The 18,294-nt window shown below is 33.0% G+C and overlaps 1 protein-coding gene across 1 annotated transcript in view; it reads left to right on the top strand.

Annotated features, from left to right (window-relative positions):
• Positions 1 to 16,592, top strand: part of LOC127701233 (importin-4-like) — a 997,117-nt gene extending 980,525 nt beyond the window's left edge. The window contains exon 33 of the mRNA XM_052205057.1: positions 15,972 to 16,592. The gene's annotated coding sequence lies outside the window, so the exon portion shown is untranslated. The remainder of the gene's footprint in view (positions 1 to 15,971) is intronic.
• The last annotated feature ends 1,702 nt before the right edge of the window (positions 16,593 to 18,294 follow it).

The raw sequence follows: 18,294 nt of genomic DNA, 5'->3' as shown, positions 1-18,294 counted from the left end.
CTATGAAATGGTACCAAAAGGATAAGCTGAATCTTACTGTGTATTTAGATTTTGATACGACCGCAAAATTTTTTGCAATCTTATAATGTTGTCAGCATCGTCGTCGTAGTTGTCGTCCGAAGACATTTGGATTCCAGACAATAACTTGAGTTGAGAATAAGTGTATGGATCTCTATGAAATTGTACCACAAGGTTCCATACCTCAAAAGGAAGGTTGAGATTGATTTTTGTATTTAGATTTTGGATATTGGACCATAATAGGTAAATTAAAAAAATTTAAGTTCTTAGACCACATTCATTCTGTGTCAGAAACCTATGCTGTGTCAAATATTTAATCACAATCCAAATTCAGAGCTGTATCAAGCTTGAATGTTGTGTCCATACTTGCCCCAACTGTTCAGGGTTCGACCTCTGCGGTCGTATCAAGCTGTGCCCAGCGGAGTATTTTATTATATTCTTAGACCAAATTCATTGTGTGTCAGAAACCTATGCTATGTCAAATGTTTAATCACAATCCAAATTCAGAGGTTTACTTTTATAAATTGTAACTTGGATGGAGAGTTGTCTCATTGGCACTCATGCCACATCTTCCTATATCTACTATCTGTATTGCACAACCAATAGAAATTGAAAGTAGATTCATAATTAAAAATAGATACAGCATCATATTCTAATTTTAGAAATTTTGTATAAATATAGTTTGAAATTTACTGTTCATTATTAGATATTTTGAAAAAGAAAGTAAGTTTTATAGATTTTTTTAAAGACATTGTATTAATGATGAATGATATTTTGGAAATTGTTTTTTTTCATTTTTTGTCCCCCGCCCAACGCGTGGGGGACATAGAAATACCGGGCATCCGTCCGTCCGTCCGGTCTTGTTAGCGCTCTCACGTGTACGATTCTTGCCAGATTTTTATGAAACTTATATCATAGGTTTATATCAGCAATGTCTTGGACGAGTTCGAAAATCAGTCCCGATCAATTATTTTTTAAAGAGTTATGCCCCTTGCAAACATTAATTATATGGAAAATTGCATCGTTAGCGCTCTCATTTGTTCAATTCTTGCCAGATTTTTATGAAACTTATATCATAAGTTTATATCAGCAATGTCTTGGACGAGTTCGAAAATCAGTCCCGATCAATTATTTTTTAAAGAGCTATGCCCCTTGGAAACATTAATTATATTTACAGTGGCTTAAATCTCTATTTCTCTTTAACTTCAACCAAAGAAAAAGGCATAAATATGTGAAGATTACAAGTAAAATGCAACGTGGCAGAATTCAATATTTAACATGAAAACATTTCGAAAAAAAAGTTCTGATCAAATATTTTGAACGAGTTATGCCCCTTGGAAATATTAATTATAATGAACATCACATTGCATTTGCTCTGAAGCCTTCATTTCTCCTAGATATTAATAAAAAGTCTTATAGAACAAAAAAAAAGTGCTTTTATTAGTTATTGCCCTTGTACCTTGGATAGATAAAATATGTGCAATGCGGGGGACATTGGAACTCTGTTCTTTTATTTTTTTGTAAATATTATAAAGAACTTCGTGGTAGGTTTGTTTGTTATCTGTATAAATTAGTTTGCGGAATGCTGTATATAGATTATTTTTTTATGAAGCGAACCCCTTTAAAAAGTTAGCTAATTTTGTCCATCAGTAAATAGATGAAGTAAATTCTTGATGTACTTGGATATGCTGAATCTAACCGTGTATTTAGATTTTAGATATTGGACCATAATAGGTAAAAGTACAATTTTAAATTTTTCAGTTCTTTGACCACATTCATTCTGTGTCAGAAACCTATGCTGTGTCAAATATTTAATCACAATCCAAATTTAGAGCTGTATCAAGCTTGAATGTAGTGTTCATACTGGCCCCAACTGTTCAGGGTTCGACCTCTGAGGTCGTATCAAGCTGTGCCCAGCGGAGCATTTTATTATCATATTGTAACATAGTCCAATACAATCTTTCATAAGGTTTTCATGTTAAAATTTGAATTCTGCCGCTGTGCATTTTATATGCTCTTTTTTGGTGTGAAGGGGTGGCCTCTTGTTTCTGGCATTAAAATGCACAAAACAAAGAAAAAGACATAAAGACATTTTGCTTTTATTGAAAATAAATGATTTCTTTCAGCAAATAACATGATAAATGGTATAAATTTTGTTTTCGATTTTAACCAGGAAGTTTATAAAATGACCCTATTAATACTCGGAACAGTATTGCTCCTTTCAAATAATTATTGAATAACGTACAGTAGTTTTATATGAAATATATGGCAAACAATTTTAAATGGCGAATATTATGGGCCATGCCACACTGTATACAAACTATGTTAATCGGAGACATGTACATAAAAAAATATGGAGAAAATTAGTCATGTTAACTGTATAAATTGTTTAGTCCCAATAATGATGCACAAAACCAGTTGGAACATATTGACCACCGACTTGACGAATTGAATATACGATCACAAAAATTTTGCGGTCGTATAAAACGTAACGGGGTTAAGTAAATGTCTTGCAAGAATGTCCTATATAGAATTTTGGCGTTTTTTACGGGTAAAGTGATAGTTGCGACATTAATGATTAAAATATTCGAGTTCAAATATATAACATAGTGCTTGTCCGTAATTGTACTTGAACGCTTTAAAACGATTAAAAAATTTCTTTTTGATAGTTTTTTTACTGAATAAAACTTCGTTTTTGAACAAATCCAATGTCTTGCAAGTTTGTCCACTCAACGATTTTCGTACGTTTGAACGTTGTCGGTTCGGAACGCTATCAATGTCTTTTCGAAATCAAATCGAAAGGTTTTCATATTTCTTATTCAAACGTTTTTAATGTATACGCAATTTAATGTGTCTGCGATTGTGTATTTGTGTTTCTTAGATGCTTTTAAAATTAAAAAAAAGTACTGTTCAACCTCATCAATTATTAAATTAGAGAACAAAATGTAATTATATACTCTCATAAGTTATATGCAAATAATAGAAATGAAGATACCATTAATAATTTTATAAATGAACATATCTTAATAAAATAAATAACGATTTATTAATAAATAAGTAATATAATTATTTTAAAACCTCGAACCCGTGGACCAGAATCGCAAAATACGCCATTTTTATTCACATACTCCGATACAAATCGTCTTGTCCGAGATATATTGTGTTACAACTGTGATAACTGTTTCAATGGAATGATATAATGTTATGACGTTGTCAGCGTCGTCGTTGTCGTCGTTGTCGTCGTCGACGGTCCGTAGACATTTGGTTTCCAGACAATAACTTGGGAATAAGTATATGAATCTCTATGAAAGAGGGACGAAAGATACCAGAGGGACAGTCAAACTCATAGATCGAAAACAAACTGACAACGTCATGGCCAAAAATAAAAAGACAAACAGACAAATAATAGTACAGATGACACAACATAGAAAACTAAAGACTAAGCAACACGAACCCCACCAAAAACTGGGGGTGATCTCAGGTGCTCCGGAAGGGTAAGCAGATCCTGCTCCACATGTGGCACCCGTCGAGTTGCTTATGTTATTACAAATCCGGTAAATAGTCTAATTCGGTAAGTCACATTCGTGAAAAGGGAAAGGTATTGTAGTTACGACATAAGGAACATATCCGATATCATCTGTGAAACGGTTATTCCATGACGGTCAACCAACTCGTGATGGCGTCCGTAAAATTTACGAAGGGATGACTTCAACTTCACCATTTGGAACTCTTGGTTTAATAGCTTCCTTGTGAGCAGCAATCCTCTATCATGGAAATCATGATAGGAAACACAAGCCCGGGAATATCGTATCAATTGGGAGATATATACTCCGTATGCAGGCGCTGCTGGAATGTTGCTACATAGAAATGGAAAGTTCACAATTGGGAAGCTGAAATCATCTCTTTTGAAATTGTACCATAAGGCTCCATACCACAAAAGGAAGGTTTGGATTGATTTTGCAGGTTAATTTTCCTAACTGTTTAGGAATGAGGGACCAAAAGGGACCAAAACCAAACATTTTGCTTGTTTCAGGACAATAACTTGAGTATAAGTGTATGTATCTCTATGAAATTGTATCACAAGGTTTCAGACCTCATAAGGAATGTTGGGATTGATTTTGGGGGTTATGGCCCAACCCGTTTAGGAATTAGACGCCTCAAAGGGGTAAAAAAAACTAGGATTTTCTGTTTTCCGGACAATAACTTGAGTATAAGTCTATGGATCTCTATGAAATTGTATAACAAGGTTCCATACCTCAAAAGAAAGGTTGTGATTGGTTTTGGGGGTTATGGCCCAAACCGTTTAGGAAGTAGGTGCCTTAAAGGGGCTAAAAACGAAGATTTTCTGGTTTCCGGACAATAACTTGAGTATAATTCTATGGGTCTCTATGAAACTGTACCACAAGGTTCCTTACCAAAAAGAGAAGTTGGGATTGATTTTTGGGGTTAGGCCCAAACTGTTTTGGAATTAGGGGCCAAAAAACTAGGATTTTCTGGTTTTCAGACAATAACTTAAGAATAAGTCTATGGATTTCTATGAAATTGTACCACAAGGTTCCATACCAAAAAAAGAAGGTTGGGATTGATTTTTGGGGTTATGGCCCTAACCGTTTAGGAAAAAGGGGTCAAAATCATTGCTTTTCTAATACTTTGTATAAATTGCTTATTTCTTGACCAATTTTAATGTAGTTTAATTCAAAGTCTTGAATTCTTGGGGTTCTTTGATATGCTGAATCTAAGCGTGTATTTAGATTTTGGATTTAGGCCCCGTTATCAAATTGGTCCACATTGAGGTCCAAAGGTCTAAAATTAAACTTTGTTTGATTTCATCAAAAATTGAATTCTATGGGGTTCTGTGATATGCTGATTCTAACCATGTATCAGTTAGATTTTGGATATTGGACCATAAAAGGTAAATGTCCAATTTCAAATTTGTAAGTTCTTAGACCACATTTATTCTGTGTCAGAAAAAATGCTGTCAACTATTTAATCACAATCCAAATTCAGAGCTGTATCAAGCTTGAATTTAGTGTCCATACTTGCCCCAACTGTTCAGGGTTCGACCACTGCGGTCGTATTAAGCTGCGACCAGCGGAGCATTTTATTATTTGTGGTGTGAATGTTTTAAAAAGCGGATTTTGAAATAATCTATCTATATTCTTCAATAAGCATCGTTTATCAAAACGAAATAACATATTGCCGTATGTTAAAAAAGACCATAAATTTTGATCAATTAACATTTTCTGAAATCTGATCATGGTGAAAAGTATTCATTTTTGGAAAACAAATCAGTTCGGCCGTTGAATCAGCAAAAATTCGCTAAAGAAATCATAAATTGAATATGCTCTAGAACATTCCAGCAAATTATCGCGAATTTCACATTCTCCTGAAAAGCGCAAAACCGCCTCTAAAGGTTATTATGCATATAGCCTGTTACGTCTGACAATTGTTAATTGTTATGTCTACATTGGTAACGATTAATAAAATATGAGATTTAGTTTTAAAGAGTATTACTTACCGAGTCTATATATATAAATATTATATAGCTTTATATCTGTTATGATTTTTTTATCAGGGTTGCTTATAATTGTGGTGTGTATGATTTCGACGTATTTTAAAAGCATTCGTCAGATTGTAATGTAGATAAGAGACGGTCATAATCAGGACAGCTACAGGACAGCTGAAAGACAGGGTATTGTCGTCAGCATACTTGTATCAGGTACTATGTATTATAGGATTAAACGCCTTTTTAAAGGAATTTATTGGTGTATAAACTCGACCAATTCACTCACAATATGATATGTTTGTGAGGGACTTGGTCCAGTTTATACACCAATAAATTCCTTTAAAAAGGCGTTTAATCCTTATAATTCTTTAAAATTGGAGATAAGGAATTTAATGTCCACACTCTTAGCTCTATCACATGTAAATTGTATATTTATGTCATTGAGTTGGCCCGCCAAAAAAATGTACTCCATGAAATTTGCTATCTGATAAAAAATAAACTGCAAAAATATCTTATTATCATTCAAATGAATGCTTTGTGTTTATTATTTAACCCTTTCCCTTTCAGGCATTTTAGACCTTTACTTATCGAAAAGACACTATCAAAGTTCAATTGAATACTGCATTCGCACCAATGGTCATGCACATGCCATGTTGGGCTCATATGAAAGATAATTGATCAAATATTTCAGAAAATTACGTTTAAAGATAATTCGTCCTTTTTTGGTCACGTGGGATGTTTCGAACTGTCACGTGACTTCTGGAGAAAATGTGAAAAAATACGAAATCCTTGGGATAAAAGTCGTGTAGAGACATATTGTTGCGCTAATAGGGTAAGGTTTTGGTGGAAACACAATGCCCCAAGTCTGTTAAAGACATACAAGTTATCATATTGGTATTAAAAGAGGAAATGCGTGCTATATGCCTTGAAATCTCGATGTCCGTAACATTCAAAATAACTGATTTCAGACGCTCTTTTCGTCCAATTTCAAACTCGGACACTAGTTTTTTGTCTAAATCGATTTCAGTCAAGCAGCAACCTAAATTTTGTTTTTCTAAGGGAAAATTCATTTAATTACTAATGATAACTTGATGTGGCGTACCCTGGACCGAACCCGAGGAAGTAAATGGGGGCAAAAGGGGGAGGGGGGCAATTTGGCACACACATTCTTTTAAAAACAAACATAAGTATTTCGTTGGTTTTTCTTTTTGAAATTGAAAGTAAAGTTAAGTTAAGTTACATTTAATATAGGAAATAATTTTTCAACCTCCGGCAGTGAGAATCGAACACGCGATCTTTCCGCCTTGGGTTTGTTCAGCATTCCCCTGCACCACTGGCATCGTTAGGAATATATTGAAATTTAAGTACTTAAGTCTACTACTCAAGACGTGAAAAAAAAAACATATGAAGATCCTCACCCAGCTTGTTTTCTATTAGAAATTATGTGTTCAGATAATATATTTTTGATGCCAAATGGCCAAATGCATGGTTTTTTGCGCAAATATAGCAGGAATCCAGTTCTTAATCTGTCTTGTTTCCATTGACATATACATTTTCCTTCATTTAAACAAAAGTGTTTTCAACTTTATCACACCCAAACACTTACGAAACCATGTTTTGTTACATCTATTTCAACTTTGCTAAAAAAATTCAGGACATTTCAGTGATTTTTATCTCTTTTACGATAAAATCTTTAAGAAATGACTACGGATTTTTAGCGCATTTCAAGTTTGTGTTTGCGCTGGTACACTAGAAATTACATTTTTAACTAGTGTACAAGTTAGAACTATTATTTTAATACCATTCTTCAAAAACTCACTGCACAGTTATTGAAAAAAGTCATAATTCCCCCAAAAAGGATAGTTTTCTATGCACTTCTTTTTGAAAATATTCTTTAAAATTCGAAGAAAAAAAAAGGTTTTTACAGAATAAATACATGTCAGTAAGAGGCGAATTGACTATGAACTGATAATGATAGAAGTTTGATGCACATCCAATCATATTGCTGGTATCCTGAGGATTGATTTGAGCCCTTAACCATATCTGTACGTCAGCAAATGACGATGGAACAAGACAAAATGCCCAAAAAATATCTTAAAATTTGCTTCACCGGTAAGCTGTACCGGTGTGAAAGGGAAAGGGTTAATTAAATGATGCACGCAAAGTAAAAATAAATATTTTTAACGTCGCCGCCATCTTGTTTACATTGGTTACAAAAAGTAGTTTGGTCAACGTCGTCTATCGAGAAATAATTTAAATTTGGATGTAACGCGTCTTCTGATTGGCTGACGTTGTTTTGTTTATCAACTCATAGACATAATTTTGTCATGTGACCGTGACGTCATCAACGTTTTTTCATGGTTTACTCCGGTTTAAAATGGAATTTAGAATTAAATTATAAGAAATGACGTCAAGAGCCTCTACCGGAAGCCCTCTCGACCAATCATATAAACGTATTCCCTAATATGAAAATCATATAAGAATTATAACAAAATAAAAAAAATATCTTATACGAAGACATTAAATAAATCGGTTCCCAATATAGAGCCTTGGGGTACACCCCAGCTACTCAAAACACTGTTTACTTTAATTTGCTGTTTTCTGTTGGAGTGATATGATTTTAACAAAGATACTGAATGTGGGTAAACGCCATGTGCTAATAATTTATCAAACCATCATAGTATAAATGCCATACATTTTCTCAGCAGCAGTAGGAAACAATTCAATATTAAAAACATTTGATACTTCTTTTGGATCATTTGTTATTTAATTTTCTTCATATAAAATAGTTTTTTTCCCCCATCTCCCTATTTTATTGAACACAACACAACGTTATTTCAGGTGGATACAACTGGACGCAACGTTATTTCTTTTTGAAAATTTAAAAAAAAACCGCAACTATCAATTTGATGATGTTCTATTGTTACTATATATTACCGTTAATGAACCAAATATCTTATCAATATTTTGCGAACCAAAAAAACTGCAAGAAAAGAAAAGTGACAGAAGAATGGAAAAATATAAAAAAAAATAATAATTATTCATAGAACAATTGAAGGTCCAAAAATACATGGTTTGTATATACTTTTCCTTGAAATAAGGGAGATAAACTGCTTCTGCCGGTTTGGAAAATGATACTTCCGGTTTCACACGATAGGTTACTCCACAGTGGTTTCAAAAATATATGGTTCAATGTACTTTTGAATGAAATTAGTGCAACAAGTGGCTATTTCCGACGAACACAAGGTCACTTCCGGCTGACTTTGTCAATGTCATAGACCTTTGTCAATGTGTTTGGGGAGATAACTCTTACAAAGAATAGTGTGCGGTCAAACAGAGTGAGAATATACAGCAGAATAACTGTTCGATGGCATAAACCAAATATGTAATCAATACGTAGCGAACCAAAAAAATTCTGCAAGAAAAGAAAAGTGACAGAAGAAGAGAAAAATAAGAAAAAAAAAAACTAATTGTTCAAACAACAATTGAAGGTCCAAAAATACATGATTTGTATATACTTTTTCTTGAAAAAAGGGAGATAAATTGCTTCTGCCAGTTTGGAAAATGATACTTCCGGTTTCACACGATAGGTTACTCAACAGTGGTTTCAAAAATATATGGTTCTATGTGCTTTTGATTCAGTGAACAGAGTCTTGTTATGGCAGAAGCTATTGCGCAATGGTATAGATGGCAAATTGTTGATTGTGGTACAAAATTTGTATAAAAATGCAAAGTCATGTGTGAGAGATGGTTCTAATTGTTCAGATTTGTTTGCATCAAACATTGGGGTAAGGCAGGGTGAAAACCTGTCGCCTCTCTTATTTTCTCTTTTTCTCAATGATCTCACTGAGTTTATGTCACATGCTTATAGTGGTTTAAGTGATGTTTGTAACATGTCACATCTATTATTTGATAACGATGATATTGAGGTTTATTTCAAATTGTATTTGTTATTATGTGCTAACGACACTGTCATTTTTGCTGAATCTGCTGCGGAATTGCAGTCTGCCTTGAATGCAATGTATTTATATTGTGAAACAAGTAAATACAGCCAAAACTAATATTGTTATATTTTCCAAGGGTAGACAGGCTGAAAATTCTCATTTATGTACAATAATGAACGTTTATCTGTTATTGATGAATTCCAATATCTTGGCATATTTTCTAGAAGGGGTACTTTTCATAGTAACAAGTCTAGACTGGTACAACAAGCCAGAAAAGCTATGTTTTTTGTATTGCGTAAAGCAAGAAAATTGAGCTTACCAATAGATATTTTACTACAATTGTTTGATGCTATGGTTGCACCTATTCTGTTATATGGTGCTGAGGTTTGGGGGTATGGAAAAAAGGATATTGTTGAATCTCTGCATTTAGAATTTGGTAAATATATTATGAAAGTTAAAAAATGTACACCTAATTGCATCGTATATGGTGAACTTGGTAGAGTACCTATGTCTGTTCGCATTAAAGCAAGAATGATTGGTTTTTGGGAACGTATTGTAACGGGTAAAAAAGAGAAAATTTCATATACACTGTACGAAATGTTGTATAGACTCGACTGTGGTGATGTTTATCATTCTAAATGGTTTAATTATGTAAAAGATATTTTAATTGAATGTGGATATGTTGATGCTTGGAATAATCAATTTGTTGGAAAGTATTGTAATTTATCTAAAAGTGTGAAACAGTATTACCATGATTTATTTGTAAATGATTGGAAGACTAAAATATTCAATTCATCTAAATGTTTAAATTACAGAATGTATAAGGCTGAATTTGGTATGGAAAATTATTTAACTGTATTACCTTTTGATTTAACACACAACCTATGTAAATTTAGATGTGGTAGTCATAGATTACCCATTGAATGTGGTAGATTTTTTAGTATAGATAGGTCAGAAAGAGTTTGTGATTTATGTAATAAAGAAGAATTGGGTGATGAATTTCACTATATATTTAACTGTACTTTTTTCAATGTTGAGAGACAAAAGTTTTTACCTGCAGAGATATTGTGTAAAGTTAAAAATGTTGATACTTTCTATGAATTTATGAATAGTAATGATAAATTCACTCTTGTTGGCTTGTCTAAATTCTGTAAAATTGTAATGTCAATATTTAAGTGAATGTTTACGTGATATTTACCTTCCTGGATAATTCTGTACATGTACATATGTTTAATTTTGTTCATACATTATATTTGTTATATTGTATTGTTTGTACTATCATGTCTCATGTGAGGCCTTTAGTGAAATAAAAAGTTTCAAAGTCTCAAAGTTTCAAAGTACTTTTGAATGAAATTAGTGCAACAAATGGCTATTTCCGACGTACACAATGTCACTTCCGGCTGACTTTGTCAATGTCATATGTCTTTGTCAATGTGTTTGAGGAGATAACTCTTACAAAGAATAGTGTGCGGTCAAACAGAGTGAGAATATACAGCAGAATAATTGTTCGATGGCATAAACCAAATATGTAATCAATATGTAGCGAACCAAAAAAACTCTGCAAGAAAAGAAAAGTGACAGAAGAAGAGAAAAATTAAAAAATTAAAACTAATTGTTCATAGAACAATTGAAGGTCCAAAAATACATGGTTTGTATATATCTTCTGTCGGTTTTGAAAATGAAAGAAAAGTGAAAGGTCAAACAGAGTGAGATTATACAGCGCAATAACTGATACACAAGGTCACTTCCGGCTGACTTTGTCAATGGCATATGTCTTTCAAAATTTAACAAAATATTCCATGGCTTTATCATTTATAGATATGAAGTAATATAGCGATTCTACCTGACGATATCGGGATATGGGTACTTAGTCAAATCTTAACCGGAAACTGTCATAAAATTAAAAAACCGGCACAGATAAAAAAAAATGTCAAAATGTTCAGGCTTTAATTGGGTAAGTTGATGCAAGCATACGATTTGTATTGTTTCTTAGACAGTTGTAGGCAAATAATGTTTAAAAGAATATATCGTAAAGTAATTTGTAAACATGTTAATTATGAGCTATAAACAGCAAGTAGTTCGTGCATTTTTCTGAGAAGGTTTGAACAAATTTCAAACAAATATACTATATTGTGGGTGAGCAGTCACCAGTTTATAAATAAACGAGTTGGTTATATTGATAATTTTGAAACTTCATATAGCAGTTGGAGCTTGAATGCAGTGTTAATTAGTTCTTTTGATGTGCCATTGGTATGCAAGGGTAATGTTCCTTTTTACTTTGTTCCAATTCAAACAAGCCCTGCAAATTGATAAGTTAATTGTCTCCCTTTAATAGGTTCATTATTTCACTTTTACAAATAGTAATTTGATTGCATTTTTAATCATTAAAAAATTGGTAAAATTTAATAGATTTTAGTATTTATAATTCGTTAATAAAAGACATTTATTCATATTTGTAAATGTTTTTTTTTAATTTGTTTTGAAACGTATAAAAATATTATATACCAATATAAAGGACTTTTCAAAACTTAAAGATAGGGCATCTGCCACAAACTTATCTTGCGATTGTTAATTCTTTTCTTAATTCTGTAGCTCATTAAAAATTATGTCTATTGTTTACATTTAATTTTATCAGAGACATATATACGTGGGGGAATCCATGACAAATCGCCCCACTGGCAAATCGCCCCACACCTAATCGCCCCACTTTTTCACCAACTCGCCCCACTTCCTAAAAAATCGCCCCACTCTTTGTTTACCAACTCGCCCCACTTATGAAAAGGGTAAAATCCCATTGAAAATAGGTTGGATAACTTGCCCCACTTATGAAAAGGGTTAAAATCCCGCTGAAACAATGTCTGCCAACTCGCCCCACTCATGACAAATAGATAAACCAGGATGAATTTAGTAATGCCAACTCGCCACACTTATGGAAAAAGATGCTATCCCGTTGTATATGTTCCTGCCACTAATAAATAAAATCAATACCTATGAAAACCTTAGATAAACATATTTTGTAATTCTTTTCTTTTTGTTTAAATAAAGCAGTAAGAAGTGAGTATCAGTATTTCGGTGACGTGAATGTCAACTCGCCCCACTTGTGAAAAATAGAAAAATCCTGATGAATTGAGTTATGCCAACTCGCCCCACTTATGAAAAATAGGAAAATCCTAATATTGAGTCATGCCAGCAAATGAGTGAAGGTCTTCCAATTCGCCCCACTTATGAAAACGTTAGAAATGCATCTTTTTTTTTTGTTCTTTTCTTTTGGTTGAAATAAAACAGAAAGAAAGTAGCATCAGCATTTATGTGACGTTTTTTTCCTGGTATATATTCAATGTTTTATTAGATAAGTCAAGAATCATGTGTGTTTACAATAACATAATTTTATTCTCAGATGATAGGTTTGCACATCTACGTAAGTATGCATAACAATAACATTTAAAAAAACATACATTAAATCAATTATGACAAGCACTGGCATGATAACATATTAAAAAGAAGTACTAGATGAAATGTCAGCACTAGAAACAAGAACATGAATACATGAATACATTGTCATTAGAAAGATCAGTAGCTGTCTGCTTCCACGACTCGACCGTTGACACGACCACACTGGCGTAAGAGTCTGGTTGTAGATATGCTGCCTGCAACTTGATATACTGCTCCCACATGTTGAATAGGATGGCTTGGTTAGTGCGGGCTTGCTTGCGCTGTTATTCTGTGTAGATTAGTTTTCATTAAGTGGGGCGAGTTGGCAGACATAAAAATTATATATTCATCTAGATTTTACCGTTTTTCATTAAGTGGGGCGAGTTGGCAGGAGTAATATAAACGGGATTTAACCCTTTTCACAAGTGGGGCGATTTTTTAAAAAGTGGGGCGAGTTGGTAAACCAGTTTGGGGCGATTTTTTTAAAAGTGGGGCGAGTTGGTGAAAAAGTGGGGCGATTAGGTGTGGGGCAATTTGCCAGTGGGGCGATTTGTTCTGCTTCCTACGTGGGGATATATGTTTCTGATTTTATGTACATTAATTAGGGGTATTAAATTTGTTACACTTTCCCATCTGTAGTCATTCTGTAAGTGTGGGTCTGGAATAAAATATTTTAAGTTGTTGTCCGCATCCCCGAATCTCCAGCAGCAATGATCCTGCTACTTGTAAAAGCATACATTTTTTTTAAGATTGTGTATATTACAGTGTTAGAATTTAAATGAAGCAGATTATTTGCTCGCCTTGATTCCCTAAAGACATGTGCATGTATGCTTTGTAACCCCCCCCCCCCCACACACACACACACACACACAGATACAGACACACAAACATCGTGATACCACATCCGCAACTTTCCCAAAAAATTCAAATATATGTCAAAAGTTTAAGTGAGAAATTATGAACGAAATCTATATTAAGCATTTGAGCTTTTTTGAAAATGACTATATATGATAAGCCAAATTTGATTATCTCTCCCAGAGACATATATACACAGAGATTGGCAACTGTAACAGTGGTCAGCGAAATCCAATTAAAAACACGCATCACACGAGACTTTAACGAGATCGCCATTTTGCATCTGATCATGACAAGTTCACCACCGCTTCGATTTTTATTTTACATCAAGCTTTTCAAAACAGCATAATGTAAGTATATATTTCAATTTCGTAAATTATTTACCATGTTTTATTCAGTTTGTAGTAATTGTTAGTTAAAATATTGTGACGATTAACGTTTTATTGTGGTCAATAATAAGGGCAAAGCTTGGCCGACATGGACGTTATGAAAATTGTTTACACGGACGTATTTTTTATTAAAACCTTTTCATTCGAAAAGGAATAAAACCATTTATGAGATGAATAACTTTTCCCAAGACATACTGGTTTTGTGTAAATATGTTGAATTTTTCATTAAATCACCCACTTTGATGCAATTTACAATTAAAATTCAGTATTCTCGTTGTCGGCCACGTTCAATTTTTAAAATATAAAGACAGGCCCCTGTCCATGTCTACAGTCAATAAACTTTTCCATCTTTAGAGAAAAAATATTCCCAGCACTTGAATTACTTTCTTATGACATACTGGATTTGTGTATAACAGTTGTTTTTTCCATATTTTTACCCACTTTGATGCAATTTACAATTAAAAATGACCATTCAAGCTGTCGGCCATTTTCATTCTCTTCAATATAAAGACAGGCCCCTGTCCATGTCTACAGTCAATAAACTTTTCCATCTTTAGAGAATAATTATTCCCAGCACATGAATTACTTTCTTATGACATACTGGATTTGTGTATAACAGTTGTTTTTTTCCATATTTTCACCAGCTTTGATGCAATTTACAATTAAAAATGACCATTCAAGCTGTCGGCCATTTTCATTCTCTTCAATATAAAGACAGGCCCCTGTCCATGTCTACAGTCAATAAACTTTTCCATCTTTAGAGAATAATTATTCCCAGCACATGAATTACTTTCTTATGACATACTGGATTTGTATATAACAGTTGTTTTTTTCATATTTTCACCAGCTTTGATGCAATTTACAATTAAAAATGACCATTCAAGCTGTCGGCCATTTTCATTCTCTTCAATATAAAGGCAGGCACCTGTCCATGGCTACAGTTTATAAAATTGTCCATCTTTAAAGAACAAATGTACCCATCACCATTGATCACAGGAATTACTTTCCCAAGACATACCGGTTTTGTGTATATAAATTGTTTTTTTCATTATTTCCACCACTTTGATGACATTTACAAGTTTATATACATGTATATTTACATTCAGTATCTGACAGCATTTTTTTTTTAACAGGATCCTGCATGTTATAAAAGAACAAAGATGTTGATCAAATTAACCTAACAGTGCAGCATACAAGAGATGTAATATCATACATGTGCTGAATGTAGGACTCCCTAGCCTTTCTGATTGAAAAAAAGATTCCCTGGCAGACAGGAACAACTATTAGTGATGACTTTTTTCAAATGTTACTGCACAGTCATGTAGTGGACCTATTACATGTACTACTATCAATGTGATACTAAAAAATGGTTTTGTAAGAGAGAAAATGACATGTGCTTATCCTGACTGTGAAAACACCACATTATTGTAGTTCAAATATCATAGTTCATATGCCAAACTTGATGTACATGTGTATGCGATTTTTGTGCAAGTGATGGTGACATCATTGAACTAAGAATAAATACAAGACTCCGCATTCAATCTATTGAATTTGAAACAGAAGTGGCAGTTGTGCAGAGACTATACGGATAAAAATGCAAATAAATATCTTGTGTTCAACTTCATTTGTCTTCTTTACGTTTACAAAGTATACATGTACATAATTTTTATACGACCGCAAAAAAATTGTTGTGGTCGTATATTGGTATGACGTTGGCGTCGTCGTCGTCGTCGTCCGAAGACGCATTAGTTTTCGCACTCTAACTTTAGTTTAAGTGAATGGATCTCTATGAAATTTTACCATAAGGTTCAATACCATAAAATGAAGGTGGGGATTGATTTTGGGGGTTATGGTACCAACAGTTAAGGAATTAGGGGCCAAAAATAAGCATTTTCTAGTTTCCAGACAATAACTGTGGAACGGTGTATGGATCTCTCTGAAATTATACTACAAGTTTCCATACCACAAAGGGATGGTTAGGATTTGCTTTGGGGGGTTATTGCTCAAACCGTTTAAGAATTAGGGGCAAAAAAGGGGGAAAAACAAGGTTGTCCTCATTAATGGACAAATACTTTAGTACAAAACATAATTTAAAGCAGTGTAAGGGAGATAAATCAAATACATCATTGAAATTATCTCCCTTACACTGCTTTTAAATTATGTATAAAGTAATGGTTAATGAACAATTAAGATAATTTAAAACAGTGAAAGGGAGGTAATCCAAATACAACGTTTTGGTTACTTCCCTTACACTGCTTTTAAATTATGTTTAAAGAAATGCATATTTATAAAGGAAGACCAGTATGGCGCATTAGATTTGTAAAATCTTTGACCACATTTATTTATTTGTTATGCCGAATCTAACCGTGTATTTAGATTTTTAATTTTGGGTCCAGTTTTCAAATTGGTCTACATTAAGGTCCAAAGGGTCCAAAATTAAACTTTGTTTGATTTTAACAAAAATTGAATATATGGGGTTCTTTGATATGCTGAATCTAAACATGTATTTAGATTTTTGATTTTTGGCCCAGTTTTCAAGTTGGTCCAAATTGGGGTCCAAAATTAAACTTTGTTTGATTTCAACAAAAATTGAATATATGGGGTTCTTTGATATGCTGAATCTAACCATGTATTTAGATTTTTTATTTGTGGACCCCGCTATCAAATTGGTTCATATTGAGGTCAAAAGGGTCCAAAATTAAACTTTGTTTGATTTCATCAAAAATTGAATTATTGGGGTTCTTTGATATGCCAAATCTAACCGTGAATTTAGATTTTTAATTTTGGGTCCCGTTTTTTAAATTGGTCTACATTAAGGTCCAAAGGGTCCAAAATTAAACTTAGTTTGATTTTAACAAAAATTGAATTCTTGGGGTTCTTTGATATGCTGAATCTAAACATGTGTTTAGATTTTTGATTATGGGCCCAGTTTTCAAGTTGGTCCAAGTTGGGGTCCAAAATTAAACTTTGTTTGATTTCAACAAAAATTGAATATATGGGGTTCTTTGATATGCTGAATCTAAACATGTATTTAGATTTTTTATTTGTGGGCCCGCTATCAAATTGGTTCATATTGAGGTCAAAAGGGTCCAAAATTAAACTTTGTTTGATTTCATCAAAAATTGAATTATTGGGGTTCTTTGATATGCCAAATCTAACCGTGTTTTTAGATTTTTAATTTTGGGTCCCGTTTTTTTAAATTGGTCTACATTAAGGTCCAAAGGGTCCAAAATTAAACTTAGTTTGATTTTAACAAAAATTGAATTTTTGAGGTACTTTGATATGCTGAATCTAAACATGTGTTGAGATTTTTGATTTTTGGCCCAGTTTTCAAGTTTGTCCAAGTTGGGGTCCAAAATTAAACTTGGTTTGATTTCAACAAAAATTGAATATATTGGGTTCTTTGATATGCTGAATCTAACCATGTATTTTGATTTTGGACATTTGACCATAATAGGTAAATTAAAAAAATTGAAGTTCTTAGATCACATTCTTTCTGTGTCAGAAACCTATGCTGTGTCAAATATTTAATCACAATCTAAATTCAGAGCTGTATCAAGCTTGAATGTTGTGTCCATACTTGCCCCAACTGTTCAGGTATATACTGTGTATATATGTCTCTGTCTCTCCATACTGATAAAATGTTTAAAAATTTACTGAGAGTTGTTTTACATAAATCACAGAGAGTGTTTTCTACACAATTTTGATTTGGAACAAAATGAATGTTACTTTATTCAAAAATAAGGACTTAGTTTTCCAAATCTACTAACTATTTTTTTGGGGATATTGTGAATTTTTTAATGACAATAAATAAAAATGCTAAATAATTGCAAAGGTCAAAATCTAGAACGTCAAATTTACTTTTGACCTTGAACTTAATTTCGAACTTGAACTTAAATGAACAGCCTTAGGTGCTGTGTGCAAATTTTTGTAGGTCACGTGGTACGATTTTAGCGTCCCTCGACAGTTTTGAATCTGGAAAAGATCGATTTGTTCATGTTTTTATATCAAATATACTCTCTTGCACTCGCAGAAAATATAGAAAGTTTTGAAATAAAAAGATGATAGAAGATCACTTTATATAAAATATTTTCTTTATGTTTTTTATCTTTAAAGTAAATTCTATCAATAAAGAAATGCACTGTAATGG

The sequence above is a fragment of the Mytilus californianus genome, unplaced genomic scaffold (genome assembly GCF_021869535.1).
Source record: "Mytilus californianus isolate M0D057914Y unplaced genomic scaffold, xbMytCali1.0.p SCAF_5, whole genome shotgun sequence".
Classification (NCBI taxonomy): domain Eukaryota; kingdom Metazoa; phylum Mollusca; class Bivalvia; order Mytilida; family Mytilidae; genus Mytilus; species Mytilus californianus.
Note: the sequence above shows the minus strand (reverse complement) of the source record. Positions and strands in the feature narration are given on the sequence as shown.